The 15,536-nt window shown below is 39.8% G+C and overlaps 1 protein-coding gene across 6 annotated transcripts in view; it reads left to right on the forward strand.

The window, feature by feature from the left end:
• Positions 1–15,536, forward strand: part of ndst2a (N-deacetylase/N-sulfotransferase (heparan glucosaminyl) 2a) — a 93,671-nt gene that overhangs the window by 42,007 nt on the left and 36,128 nt on the right. The window contains exon 1 of one of the 6 annotated variants that reach the window (XM_043255306.1): positions 14,310–14,331. The exons of the other annotated variants lie outside the window; for them this stretch is intronic. The gene's annotated coding sequence lies outside the window, so the exon portion shown is untranslated. Of the gene's footprint in view, positions 1–14,309; positions 14,332–15,536 lie in introns of those variants that run through there. 6 annotated transcript variants of the gene reach the window in all.

The raw sequence follows: 15,536 nt of genomic DNA on the forward strand, positions 1-15,536 counted from the left end.
GGAGGCTAAGCAGCAAATATTCATTGCCAAAGAAGTTGGCTGTTCACAAAGTGCTGTATCCAAGTATGTTAACAAAGTTGAATGGAAGAAAAAGATGCTCAATCAACCAAGAGAATGGCAGCCTTATGAGGATTGTCAAGCAAAATCATTTCAAGGAATGGGCTGAGGCTGGGGTCAAGGCATTAAGAGCCACCACACACAGACGTGTCAAGGAATTTGGCTACAGTTGTCGTATTCCTCTTGTTAAGCCACTCCTGAACCACAGGCTGCGTCAGATGTGTCTTACCTGAGCTAACTGGACTGTTGAAGAATGGAGAAGCTCATAGCCCAAGTTGCTTGATGTCCAGTGTTAAGTTTCCACAGTCTGTGATGATTTTGGGTGTTCAATGTCATCTGCTGATGTTGGTCCATTTTTTTTTTTTTTTTGAAAAACAACTGAAAAACTAGCTTTAACATCACAGGAGTAAATTACATATTAAAATAAGAAACATGTTTTTCTTTAACTGTATTTCAAATAAAAGCAGGCCTTGGTTTGCGTTTGAACAGTTGTGTACTTGAATGTAGTGTGCACAACAACTGAAGCATCTTTATACATTTAAGTGTTAATAAAAGCCAAATAAAGTGGAAGCCCTTGCAGTTTGACTTGGACCCCAGCAAGACAAACAGTGACAATGTGAACTGCTGAGTCATTTATAGACAGGCCAACCGTCATTTGACTTTTCCTTCCTCAAACGGAGTAACCTGATCTGATCCTAAAATGTGAATCCAAAGCCATCGCAATTTGAAGCTGTGTTTTTTCCATTGGCTTAACTTAACACCAGCACTACTCCATATTTCTACTAGCTTTACAATTGCAACTTTACACCAACAGCACAGCTTTACCTTACCTTGTCACTCCAGCAGCTGCTCTCAGCGGGGGTAACCAAACACCAGTGCACTCCCTCTCCTCCACATCAAGCTCAGAGGGAATTTCAGCAGTGCGTCAGTCTAGACTACAGTTTTTGGTGTTTACGCTCGGTAGACTGATGTTTTTTTATTTTTCTTTATTTCTTTATTTATTTTTTTGCTTTTGGAGTAGATTGGGATTTATCAAACAGAACAACACGTCTTACAGCAGATGCCTGCCATTGACATTATACATAGATGTGATGGCAGAACAGCTCGACGTTGTGTTTTCGTTGTGCAGGGATCCTAACAGATGGCTGTTCTGACTTCAGATCAGTCTAAAGTTTAGCAGGAACGATACGGCCGCTCGCTGCGCTTCCTCATTGACTTTCCCTCACTCCTTCTTTACTTTGTGTGAGCAGCATATGGAGCATGTAGTGAGCAAGAGCGAAACAGAGCGGATATGTGAGGTTGAGTGATCGCTCGCCTGTGCTGGAAAGCCGAGAGCCGTTCGTAATGAGTGCCTGCAGTTTAATCGCGTACAGGAATGTTCAGGATCTGTTTCCACCAGAAGGACGTGTGGAGTAATGAAGCAGCCGGAGAACGAGAGAAGCAGAATGCATGTGAGGACCGAGAGAAAAAGAAGGTAATGGGGAGAAGAGACGCTCAGAGGGAGTGAAAATGGGAGATGAGGGAGCGGGAAGTGTCAGCGCTTCTCTGGGGAGCAGAAAGAATGGAGAAGGGACAGATTAGAGGAAAAGATAGATGGAGGAACGCTATCTGAGATGTTTCCTGCAGTTGGCTGTCTTATCCAGGGCTTTGTTGAAGGGTGTAAACACAGCAGTGATAATAGCTTCAGGCTTGCAACTAGAGAGGGACGTCTGCAAGCTGCCAGATGTTTCTCATGCCTTTTATTCCTCAAGCGTTATAGTTTGGTAGAAGATGTTGTCATAAACAGTTCACATAGTCAGTCTGGTGCACACATGCAAACAGAAAGTAATGTTCACTCACACTATCCCAAACGCAGATGGAAAGAAAACTGACCCACGGGATTGAGAAGATTTTTTTTAAGGGATTTGACGAATCTGGTGCAGGTTCCACTTGATGATTAATGCAATCATGGACTGTTGCATGAACACTTAAAAAGCCCTCTCTTTATTATAATTCAGACCCTTCAGTTTTTCATGATTCTACGATCACTGAATACAATGCAAAACAAACAAAATCTCACTTTTTGTGATCCTGCGTCATTTGTCATTTAACCATAAAAAATTAATATAAAAGACCTGATATAACACACAATTATAATAATCTATCTGAATTATCTCTTAAGTTGCAATGCATTAGGTGTGTTGAACTTGAAGCGTCGCTGCAGCAAATGATCGGTGTTTGACATGAAAGTACTTATGTCATACACCGACCATTCGCTGCAGCACACCTATTATTTTACGTTACAAGGATTCAGATGTTGTGCACTTGATGACATCTGTGTCTGTGAGAAGTGTCAAGAAACAGTGGCGGCATTTTTTTTCTCACCTGCCTTCTGACATGTTATAAACCAGGCTAAGCAATATCTTGATATACTGCACAAGAGTGGAGGTAAATTATTTTGCAAGCCGTGTAATAACATTCATAAATGAAGTCTACGATCGACTATCTTCTAAGCAGGAGCAAACATCTCAGACAAACAGACCCGTGGAATCAGAGGAAACGCAAGCAGCTTACCGTGTCGGGAGATGGCTTTAAGGATGACTGCTGCGGGACACAACCGAATGAACTGACTCTTATCAGTGATGTCTGCAGGTGTACGGCTTTAACATGAGTGCTCAGACTGACCTGAGGTTTGCTCCACAAACATTTCAGCAGTAAATGATAGGCCAGTATCCCGTATGTCGACTGAAACGGTCATGCTATTAACTATTAATTTATTAGTCTTTTGCCAAAGTCAATAAATATTGCGCCAAATAGAAACAGAAAATCGTGTTATGTACACTTTCATGAGATGGATTAAAACAAAAAAAAATTGTTTAATTTTAAAGTAGTAATTGAAACATTTTTATAGATATCGTATTGAGACAATAGTCGCTGAGTTTAAGTTCATGTGAGGTGCTCCTGTTTTAGACCGAGACGGCAGAAACCGTGTCCTCTGCTTTCCTTTCTTAATTAGAATCACATTTAAACTAACATTGTGATTATGCTTTAACTGTTTCATATCTATAATTTGTGATGATTTGAGAAGACTAAATTATTCAAACATTGGCTATGATGAACAATCTGTATCGCAAATTTGCCAGTTACGGAAATTACCACCACAAAATCAGTAATTGTGACCACGAAAATCACACAAAAAAGAAAATCCTGAAGGGACTGAAAATTAGCATAAAATAATAAATATAATACTGTTTTTTCTTTTTTTTTAACTAGTGTTATATTCTAAACTACATTAATAATTTTAAGCAACTTTTTTTGTTTGTGCAGTAAAATAACATTAACTTCCTGGTTCATTTTGAGTATATTGTGACTACAGTAATGATTTCCACTTCACTGGCTTAGTAAAGAACTACTCTGACTGATTCTGTCAATGAGTGACTAATTAGACCAAACAAACAACCGATTAGTAAGTCATTGAGTCTTTTAATAAGAACCAGCGCATAAAGATAAGTTATGAAAACTTTTTGCATTACATGTTAAAAAGAGTTTACCCAACATGGAACAAAACTGTGTAAGTAATTAATGACAGAATTAAAATTTTCATGTGGTCTATTTCTTTAATTACTATAGCCTTAGGATTTGGTTAAGGGCAGTTGTCATTACTACATTATGTATATGTGTAACAAAGGACAATTTAAATTTAAAGTGTTACTATTGTCTTTGTGTTTTTTTGTTTTTTTTTTACTATGTATGTATTTCCCATAGCATTCAGTTATCGTTTCAGACTCCCAGTACACAACTAAGGCATTATTTCTTTCATAGTGGAACTGCAGATTCAGCAGCAGCATTAAGTGGTGCAGGAAATACTGCCGTTTTTTTTGTATAGCATTCAGGCTGCATAATGCAGACCTTCAAGAACAGCGAACAGAACAGAACAACGTAAATCATTATTCAGTTGCAGTCATTTATACAATAAAGCATTCTTGAACGTTGTAAAGAATGACTATGGCATTCCCATCCAGACGTGATGATCCCAGTGCAGAGAGACTTCTCAGTCACCATCAAACAAGAAGAATTGCCTGTGCCTTTGTTTGTAGCGATGGTCACGCTTTGTGATGTGGTCTGTGTGTCCTTGTTAGCGGTAGACATGCTGCGCCGATATAGCAGTCTGTCCGTCTATCTATTCATCTTTGTCTGACTGTCTGTCTCACCATATCCACCCCCAGAGAGTCTGTCATTTTCAGTTTTCTCCCAATCAGTGTCATGAGACCCCAGCTTCCACTGCTACTTTTATCATGCACCACCTCTAATAGATTTTTGTTTTAGGCAAAGCATTGTTACTTTTTGGGTGTTGTCAATTTCATTGGCAGCTAATCTTCTTGATGTCAGCGTGGTCATTTTTGCTTTGCACAAAAGGGGAAAGAGCTGAAAAATGTGGTTTAGAGAATATTTGGAGAATTGTCGTAGGTCATATCTTACTGCCCAGCCATTCTCTAGTACATTCACAGTTCACACATCTGATGACCGGACTGCTAGGCATCAAGCAAATTAGCATTTTTGTCTTAGCTGAACTCAAATGTTGACAATGGCGTATAGCGAGTTACTTCACATCTGTGGCTTTTGTTGCAGACCGTTACAGGCCTTCTGTTTTGTGTGTGCTGTGCTTTAGAGTGTGTTGTTGTAGCTCCAACTTGCTGATCTGATTTGATATCCGTTTCTTTGGTGTTATTGTTTTTGAAACCCTGACATCTCTCCTTCATTTGATCTCTTTCTCTCTCTGGCTCTCGTGCCTGCATGCTGATGATCGTCATCAGGATCTGCAGGTTGTTTTAGTGGCGATGACAGTCGTTCATTGTGTTGTGGGGCTGGTGAGAGATAAGCTGCAGCTGAGAGAGCAAAGCAGGGATGTATAAGGGACAGTAAGGGAGTTGCGGCGGGAGATGTTGTGTTGTAGATTCATGCTTGTTTGCCACAGAGCGTTGGAGTGCAAATGCATTTTAATATTTACTACTACTATTAATAATTGTGTTATTATTATTATTATTATTATTATTATATTATTATTATTAAAAATTAATAGAAGTGAAGTCCCACTGCTAGCACTATTGGGTACTTTGTTATATTCCGTCCATTGCACTGGCAACCTGAAACCAGTCCGGTTATTTAGGATTCACCAAGTAAGTCTGTTTTGAAACTGTTGTTTGCACATGCCTAATATGTCCCTACGTGTTCAGCTGCATACTGTACATGTGTGTATGTCTGATAGCAGCCAAAAGTGCAAGGCTAATTGTTTGAGATGTGAATGGTGTCGCTAGCAGGGAATTGGCGAGTTCTGAATCCGCTGCCAGGTGCCACTGAGACAACCAAGCAGATGGAGAGGGGAAGACGCTCTGTTAGAGCCGCTAACCGCAGGCCAAACCAGGACACGCCTGTGTGCGTGCCTGGCATTTTTAGGTGGTTGATCAAGACAGAAGGTGCGCGTTGCAGGTTCGCTCTCTTGTGTTCGCACTAACGGCTCCTCATCTGTCTTTAAGCTTCGCTCTCACTCTCTCCCTTAATGAGACACCTTTCTCTTCTCCACTGCAGCTCTGCTGGAGAAACAGAGATGCTCCAATTACTGGCCTTTATGAAGAAGAGCAGTTCAACAACAATCAGCTTTGTACCACTTAAGAGGCAGGATGCTGATTTGTTGCCGCAGGAGTGCTCAGACTTGCTTCTGGAGGTCTACTTTCCCACAGATTTTGGATCCAACGCTAATCAAACACACCTGAACTAGCTAATCAAGGTCTTTGGGTTCACTTGAAAATTACAGACAGGTGCTTGCAGCAGGACCGGAGCTAAACTCGGCAGGAGTGTTGATCTTCAGGATCAGGATAGATCACTGCTGTCTTGACTAGAACCAAAGGCACCTCCCTTGCTGCCTAGGAAGCCAAATTGGATTCAGAAAAGCATTCATAATTTGAGTTTTCTGTCATTAGTGAAATTTAATCAATATACCTTCAGTTGTATCATAAATGTAAAAAATTGTATATTATTTTTTCCAACATGGTAACTAAACAGAAAGCTAAAATGAATGTTAAACCTGCAGTTTAATATTAACATTTTGTAATATTTTAATATCTAAAATATATAAACTACACCACACACATAGTTAAAATTTATAATATAATATATATATATATATAATTATACATTTGAGATTACATATGTATTTTAATATGTTTGGTAATGTTTTAAAACAAGGTTCCATTTGTTAACAGACTGAAAGAACAGACTTTCCTCAAAAATCATAGCAGTGTCACAGCAAAACTAGCAGTAATGGCATTATAATAGATTATTTACTTTGCTTTGTTTTATAAACAACAAAATTATAGGAACAAGTACATTGTTTTTGAATAATGAAGTTTTTATTTCATGTCTGTAAGGCTACTGTAAGTACAGTAAAAACACAAGAGCTGGTGAGTATCGGAGGTTACATAATGTAACGTATTCAGACGTCCATCCGTGCCTCACAAGCTCTTTGTACTGACTGTAGACTTTTTGAGACGGGTTTTGAGCACAAGCCAAGCGTCTGCAAAGTACCGCAACCGTCGTTAATAAGTCTCTGTCTGTTAGGCCGCTGCGTGCCGTCTCTGAGCGATGCCGCTATCAGCAGCAGCATTGACTTATCTCAGTCTCATTTGAAACACTGTCACTTGTCATTCTAAGAGTAATGGCAGTACTATAATGAGAGAGGGTGTTCGCCTCTCAATCAATTCTACTCTAATTAGTGTTAATGCAACGCCAAAAAACCCCGCAGCTCTCTTCATCACTGCCAGCTCCTCCTCTCCCCCTTTTCTCTGTGGTCATAAGGCAATCGAAACAACATCTTCATCACTTCTGCACTTGTACATAATGTAACAATAGATATTGTGTAGTCTCGGTGGTGTCCTGGCCTCTGTTCTAGTTATGGCTCACAGCACCACAATGGCCAATTAATGTTCCCTGACACAATCGGAGCATTTGCCTCATGAATTATGGGAATGGTGTGGAAACCAATCACAACTCTCTCCCTATTTTCTTCTTGTTGCTACAGATGGCCTTTAATGTGTGTGTGTGTGTGTGTGTGTGAGGTTTTCTAGAGCAGCGTCTCGCATCATATAACACAATTTACAATCATATAACAATATATTGTGATTGATTTTTTTTATTTTATTTTTTATTTTTTTCTCCTCACAGTATTGAGTTGGTCCATGTATCAGTATGTTTTGCGTGCAGGGGAGTCCCTCTGTGCTATGTGTACAACATCAGAGTGATGTTAATGTAGTACTGCCGAGTAGACATTGACCTTCAGCTCCAGGAAATCACTTGCTTCCAGGCAAGATGCTCTCGGTGGTCATTAGGAGACTTGATTTACGCTTAGGTGGAGTTGTTTAAATGTACCATACTCTTCCCAAAGTGTAGGGCTTTTAATGATTAAAAAGAGGTCTCTTATATTCACCCAGGCAATTTTTAAATATTATTGCAATTTACAGTTCCTATTATTATCTATTTTATAATGTAATTTTTAGCAAGTCTTCTATGTCACGATTCTTCAGAAATCATTCTAATATGCTGATTTGGTGCTCGAGAAGCAAGGTCTGTCCAATCTGTCAGCTCTTCTTCCCACAACATATGTACTTTATGTAGTCACAATCTCTTGCCGAAAGGCTTAAAATTACACACGGTAATTTTATCAGAACTTTGTAATTGGCTGAAGCTCGTTGACAGCGGCAGACCATCTCTGCTTAGTATGTGCTTAAAATATTGATCCGTTCTGCCAATTTTGTCAGACCTGATGTGCTGGCATTTTGAGAAAGAGATCAGTTTCACACATCACCTCTAAATGGAGTTTATGTGATCTTGTATCAAAATGTATATAAGACTGAGTAGGAACGAAAGTGGCTATATTGCCTATCGTAAGGTGAACAAAAGAAATCCATCTCAACCTTGGAGCCCAATTTGAGTGACTGCCTCAGAGAGAGAGGGACAAGTATCTTAAATGATTTGAACGGCATGTCAGATCTGTACATAGTCAGCCTCCATTCCTGTATCTCTCTATCTCTATCTCTGCTGCTTCCTCCTTCAATGTCACAGTTTGAATTATCTCCCTCCACGGGAACATCTCAATGTGTTTGGCTGTGAATGCCAAACACTCAATCACTGTTCTGTTTCCTTCCTCCTCTGGTCTCTAAAGTAATAGGATTCCTCATCCGGCATGACTCTCGCTGGCCTAATTGGAGCAAGAAAAGATGGCAGACGGTTTACAATCAGACAGGAAATGCTCAAGCGACACTCCTGAAATAGCAGGTTCGCAAATGGAAATTAAGACCAAATTTACTTCAGGCTGAAAGTGAATTGGACTAGTGCATGAATGAATATAAATGTGCTATAGTAGATGTGGTGATATGAGCTTGAAGAGATGGGCTGATCTGCTGATGAGTCGACAGCAGTTATTATGCGCTGATAACAGTCCTTGTGTAAAACATTCACACGGTCGTATTGATTCTGCCGTCACTGTAATGAGGAGAGACAGTTACGGTGTCTCATTTTTCAGTCTAGATCCTTATGACGTGAATCCTTATGTGGTGAATGTGATTTTGGGTGCTAGCGGAGGCCACTAAACATTAGCACGCTGATGACTCAATTTCCTCTGACATGATTCCGTGGTTGTGCATTAAAACGTCTTTAGCATGTATATCAGGGCTTATATCATTCTGATATTTGTTTGTTGCGTGCAATTGTAGCTTCATCGTAGCTAGTAAAAGAATAAAGTGCCATCATGAAATATGCAATCATCCTCCATTTCTGTTGTCGTGAGAGTCTAAAGAATACATAGCATTTCCAGTAAAAGCATATAGTGAGTAGTTAATGCTCTCTTGTTACAGTGGATTGTGGGATTTTTCGAAAGCGAATGTGTCGGTGCACTGGAGTGATTTTATGGCTGATTCTCTGGGCTTTGCATTGCCTGCAAGCGTAAAAATATGCCACACAACTTGCCGGCTTGCCACAAAATTGTATTGGTATTACTGACATAACTGGTGGACGGAGCTTTGGGCAATTTCGGTTTCAATTTTGAATTTGCGATCTTGGTATAATGTGTTACATTTACGTGTTCACACTTTTCACTTTCTAAGACAGTCATTTCATTCTCTGGTGTTTTGTATACTCTACACAAGAGAAAAAAGCTTAAAGATATAAGAATAACAAGTTATGTGCATATTGGTGGCATAAAGTGCAGGAGTGGTAGTCAACCTGCAGCCAATCATGCTCACGCATTCAAAGTGGCCAGATTGCTCAGAATTATGTAAAATTTATGTCTGAGATCATGCATTGTTTAGATGTAGAATGTTGTTTGCGTTAATACACTTAATACATAAAAACACATTCTACATGTAAACAACACGTCCTTGAGGTATTGATTACATGTTAAAATTTGTGTTTTTAATCTGTAGCTTTCCAAAGTGCCTCTCTTACTCATTACTTGTCAGTGTTTTTTTAAATGCTTTTATTCTATTTATTCATATTTTGAATAAGGTTTTATTTCCCTATTTTTTTCATTTATGCATTCATTGCAATTTTCTTGTTGTAGACTTTTTTTTATTACTTTTTCTACCATTCATTTTTTTTTTTTTTTTTTTTTTTTTCATTTTATGGCTCCACTTTTATTCAGTTTTTTTATTCAAACTTATTCAGTTTGTTAGTTTTACCTCTAACACCTATATTTGATTAATACTTTACAATAGTTTCAGCTATTTTTCAAACCCGCTAGGTGAACCCATTTAGATGCAAGTACATAATCTATGGATGTGGCTTTGATCACGGCGCTCCATGTGTTCATGTTTTTGTGGGCATCCACGTGAGTTATACCTCCGCTGTGTCTGCTTCATTCCCAGTGGTTTAATGAGACAAGAGGGGCCAGACCCCAGTGTGTGTGTGTGACTCTGTATCTCCACAAGAAGCATGAATTAAGCATGACTACACCAGCGGCACTCTGGTGAGTTTGTATCAGGCAGAGTAGAGAGTAAGTTCCTCATTATTACCTTCATGTTTAAACCTCCCACTCCAAAGCCTTATTCTCTCTATATAAGAAACAAGCATTTAGACAAAACATTCAGTCTGTCATTAAGCTTCAGTGACTGTCTCATCCCTCTTCTCATGAGCCAAATCTTCATTGCTTAATCCCATCATTTAAAACTCGTGTGTGAGAGGAGCAGCTTCCTCTGAGTGTGTCTTGCTGCAGGGTAATGCTTCTACCCTGATGCGATCTGACACATTGAACCGCTGTGTCTCAACTGCCGCACCATTACCTCCACACAGAGCGCCCAGTCGCCTCCCGAAGAGAGAGATAGAGGAGGGAGGAAATGATAGAACTTCACTGAAGTTTGGAGGACAGAAATCTATTGTTTAGGTTTTTTTTGGTTTTGTTTTGTTTTTTCCCTCTTTGTGAAGCTCCAAGTCACTCACAGTTTTCCTCTGAATAACAAGTTGTCAGTCTTTAATCAGCGCGTTCCATAAATTTTGGCTCCGGGTGTCATCTTGATCTCTGCTCAGTGGAATCAAAGTGTTCGCAAGTGGGGTGCGTCATCGCAAAAGCTCCTTTTTCTGTGTGTGCATGCACGTGTGTGCTCTTTTGCAAGTGTGTCTAATGTAGCAGTGAGTCAACATGTTCTCTCTGGCTCAGAGATTTCTCAGCGGGAAGTCTCGTCTCCTGAGCAGCGCTGCATTAGAGAGGAACAGAGCAGCGTGGTGCATTTAACCCAATAAGCGCGCTCGAAATGAGCAACCACCCCTGCCAATTTCACTTTGACAGAGAGACATGGAGGAATGAAGGAGAGAGAGAGAATTTATAAGCTAAAAAAAATTGGGACTTTCATTGTGTTTATCCTTATGTATTGTAGTAGGTGAACACTAAATTTAAATGATTCCTACAAATTTTTCTTCTTTATTATTCTTTTAATTAAGTAAAATATACAGAGCCTGTTTAGGTTTTTTTTTTTTTTTTTTTTTTTTTTTGGATTAGCTGTGTAGGGGTGCAAGATTGAGGTGGGGGTGGGGGGGTCCAGCAGGTGGGACCCTCCTTTCACCCCCCCTTGTTTGAGTGCCACATTTTGCTCTGTATTCACCATAAAAATGGGGTTATTGCTCTCCGGCTGAGAAAGCAAGATACGGTGCTTGTCAGTGCAGCATTTCATTTATTTAGAACCGCAGCCTAAAACCTCATCTTAACCTAAAACCTTTTTGCTGCCTTGAGCTCTGTTATTTCCCACGTCTAGTTTGTTTAGAGTTGTGATGTTGTTATTTTTCTTTACGTTGTGCTATTTTGCGTTTGCGCACACAAACACATACACACCACAACATCACTGCTCATTTAAAAAATGCCAGTGTTTTACTGTTAAGACCCTTTCACATGATTCATTTCGACATTCCCCGTTGCATTGCGTTACAGCGTTACCCCCGGCACTGTGTTGTGCTCAGGTCAAGCGTTGTAATGTGACTCTTAAAGTTCAAACAATTCCAGTTTTGACCCTGTTTGCTGCTGACCTTTTGAAGCGCAGCCAGTTATTACCAGACAATTTGCATGACATATCGTTGCCTAGCGCCTGTGCAAAAATCATAAGAGAGAAAAATATCTTGATACATCAGGTTGTACAACACAACATTAGGGGTGCGTCTTGACATTCAGAGAACAATCACCATATTGTATACTTTATTTATTTGAATTTTATGGCAAAATTGCCCTTTTTACCATGAAAAGGCACTGCAATAACCATTAGCAATAATATACACTTTCCATCTGCTTAATGGTATGGGTTTAAAGCTCACACACACATATCTCAGAATGAGCTTTACCTCTTGCATTAACTTGGATTTTCATTAATCTGCCTTTTAAAGACACTGCCCTTGGGGGCCCAACATTTGGCGCTCACAGAAACCAATGGATAAAGACAGCGGGGAGTGAAAACCTCCTTGAATATTTTCATCAGGTAATCCTTGGTCTCTTGGGCTTGCCTCCCATTGCACTAGTCATCCTCTTGAGTTGCATGTGTCTGGTCTTTGGTTTAATCCAGCCGGGCTGTGATTAGTTGGGGCCTGTCGCAGCATGGGGCTGGATTAGTCTCCCGCCCCGTCAGACGCTTGCGCCATCAGGCCTCCGCCTTGAGCCTCAAACGTGGAGCTCTTATCTCTCCCAGATGCTGATTATGGGCTGTAACAGACCACACTGGCAACATGGCCTCAGGGTAAGAGAGAAGGAAGGATCTCTGCTATTGGAATGGGACTCAGGTTGTTAAACTGGCATTAGAGACAGACCTCCACCTTAGCTAATGAGGGGCTTGGAGAGGTGCTTATTGTCCTTGTTGGTTTATTGGGTCAAATTTCAGTCAGACAGGGATTCCTCAAATGCTCAAAGCCCACTATTAAGTCTCAGGGTATTGCACTCAGCCTTCACTTGTTTATACGGTGAGATAGATATTAACTCTGCTCCTCAGCTCCCAAAACGCTAAGGTTTGACTTGGAGGTGGATTTTAGGTGACTTCCAATAATAAAATCTCAGAGAGCCATTGGTTGGATGTCATTAAGCCTTGCCGCCGGTGCCGTGTTTTTGTGTATGAAGGCTGCAGGGGGTCTTTGTTGGATGAGTATTGCTCTGTCTCTGTGTGTGTGTGTGTGTGTTTGGCTCTGAGCGCTGTGGCATGGAGGACACATTTCTCGGCTCTCCTGTCCTACCGCCTCTGGACACCACGCCTGGTTGGCCTTGTCAATGTCACCGACAGATGCACCGGAAACCTTCCACCTTTTATTTATCTCTGTTTTTCTCTCCTCATCACTCTATCCCACTCGTTTGGCCTCTATTTCTCCCTTTTTTCTTCCTCTGATCTGTGATCCATTTCTCATCTCTTTCCTCTGAATGACCTCTCTTTTGGCATGATAGATATATATGTGTGTGTGTGTGTGTGTGTGTGTGTGTGTGTGTGTGTGTGTTTGTGGACATAAAATGTGAGTGTGGTAAATGAGCCAGAACCAGAAAGAGGAAATGCAAGCTCTGCGACTTGCAGGTGTGAGTATGTGGTGATGTTTGCTATGTTTGGATGTTTAGTCAGTGTGAAATGTGCTTGAATCTTCACAGTTGCACTTGTTTCTTTAGATATGGGCATGTTGATGGGCTGGTTTGATCTATTTTAATTTATTTTTAAAATGTAATTATTTTTTGTGATTTATCCTGTGATTTTAATTTTTAATTTTTATTTTCTCTTTCTCTCTCCCAAACCTTCTTTGAACAGGAAATTGAAAATAACAGCATTTTGTAATGTTATAAATGACTTTACTTTTGATCCAATTAATGCATCCTTACTAAATCAAATTAATTTCTTTAAAGCAAAAAATAATCTGAACATTTTTAACAAATTTTGACCAAAAATTAATACTACTAAAAGTGGACTTCTTACAATGTCCATAAGTGGATATGCAAGCAACAAAGAAATGTCATATCAAATCATCTCAAATATTTAGTGTTTGACAGCACTCTGTGGGTGGAAACGAACATTCTCAACATTTTTGGAATATATTGGCTGGCAAGGTTATGTTATGTTATATTTTATTGGCTCTTGATAAGGCCCATTTCATAGCAAACATTTAGTGTGTCCTAGAGTTATATAATAATTTCACACCTTTTTATATAATTTGACAAAATTACTGCTTGATTTGGAGTGTTTTTTTTCACACATAGCATGTCATATTTCATCAAGTATGATATTCACTGATACTGTTTTCACCTTGCCAACAAAGTGGTCTAACTTTTGATAAATTTTAAACCGTTGTAATTTTGATTATGGTTAAGGTGTCGTTACCAGCTTCAAGAGACAGTGGTAACTAGTTAAATTTGTTTTGTTTTATTTTATTTTATATTTATTTATTTGTGCTCTGATCTGTTAGTTGTCTTAAGAAAATTATTAATTGTTTTTGTGACATTTATAGTGCCTATAGTACACACAAATCCTTTTTCTCCATTCACTTTGAATTAACACCGTCATTTTCAAAGTTGTCCAACCTTGACCAAGGTCACACTAAATGCTTTTGTTCTTTGCATTTTAGCAATGTTTTATATCTTAACATATAGCTGTTCTTTGTTCATAGGTTTAAACAAACCATCCATCATAGCTAAATGGACATTTCAACCTCTGTTCTTTCATCACCCCGTAACCAAACCGATCCAGTCAGATCAATAGCTCTGCCCAATCCCAAGAGCTCCAGCGAAAAATTTCAGTTTGAGAAAAGGTGCGTCCTTTATACCTGCACAGCTGACTGAGCTGCCCATTCGTCTCGGCTCCTTGCTTTTCTCGCTACCCTGAAGAGTTTGTGAAGAGCTGTAGATGGCGAATCCAATCAGTTGGTATCATGTCTAATAAGAAATTGTGTTTGTGGAATTGTGCCCTTCTGCTTTCTCTGTCTTTTCCTCCCTTCCCTTTCCTTCCACGACGGGTGTGTTACCTTCAACTCCTCAGCTGGCCGTTTTTGTTTATATCCTGTCTGTAAATTACAGCAGAGTCGCAGACAATGTGTGAGCACTCACCACTCTAAAAATACCTGTCGGCTGATTGGGAGCGCAGCACTGAAATAAAGTCATTAAGTTGCTGCGAATCACACGGGAATGTGCCGGTATATCTGGAGCGCTGCTGGACTTCTCAGCAAAGCATTGATTTAAGCAGGGCTCTGGCGGTCTCTAATGGGAGTAGTGCAGTTAATGGAATGTTCTGGGATGAAAGGGCAGGTCAAAGGAGGCGGATAAAGATGAGGGGCGGTCAAAGGGTCAGGGGTCATCCATTGTCATGGCTGTTTGATGAACATTTCTGTCTTTATTCGTCCTTTTAGGTTTCTGCTTCTATTTTTGAAGTAGTTTGGAATAGCTGTGACGTGGTTCTATTTTGTCTTAATTATCATTGTTCATGCGATGAAGCACAGTCATGCTTCGCTATAGAGTTGTTATTGTGTCAGTTAAAAGGCTGTATTGACGTCGGGCTTGACTGTATATTGCAAATTTACAATGCATTTAAATGAGTGTTTTTAATTTAACCTTTTCTAAAGAGCGTTTTCATGTCTTTTTTACAAAAAGTGATTCAGTAGTACATTTACTGCTCCCTCCAGAATGATGTTTGCCTGCAACACAACACTAATGTTCACTCCTCCTTGTTTCACTGTCTCTCCCCACCTACACGAGGGTCAAGCTGCTTTATGACCGTTGGTTGTGCTGCAGTGCCCTTGAGCAAGGTATTTATGAAGAGCCTCCATGGATACCTGGTTGTTTAAGTAGTTATGAAATCCTCAAACCTAGAGCTGGGAGATAAATCGTTGTTAACGTATTTTGAAACCTCTGATTTCTTTTCTTTCATGGAACGTAACGGGAGAGATCTTTTTCTCTTTAAATCTCATTTGCATGTGCGGACATGTAGTTTCAGTGTAAGTGAAATTGTGAAAATGGCATT

Source organism: Puntigrus tetrazona, chromosome 13 (assembly GCF_018831695.1).
Source record: "Puntigrus tetrazona isolate hp1 chromosome 13, ASM1883169v1, whole genome shotgun sequence".
In the NCBI taxonomy this organism is placed as follows: domain Eukaryota; kingdom Metazoa; phylum Chordata; class Actinopteri; order Cypriniformes; family Cyprinidae; genus Puntigrus; species Puntigrus tetrazona.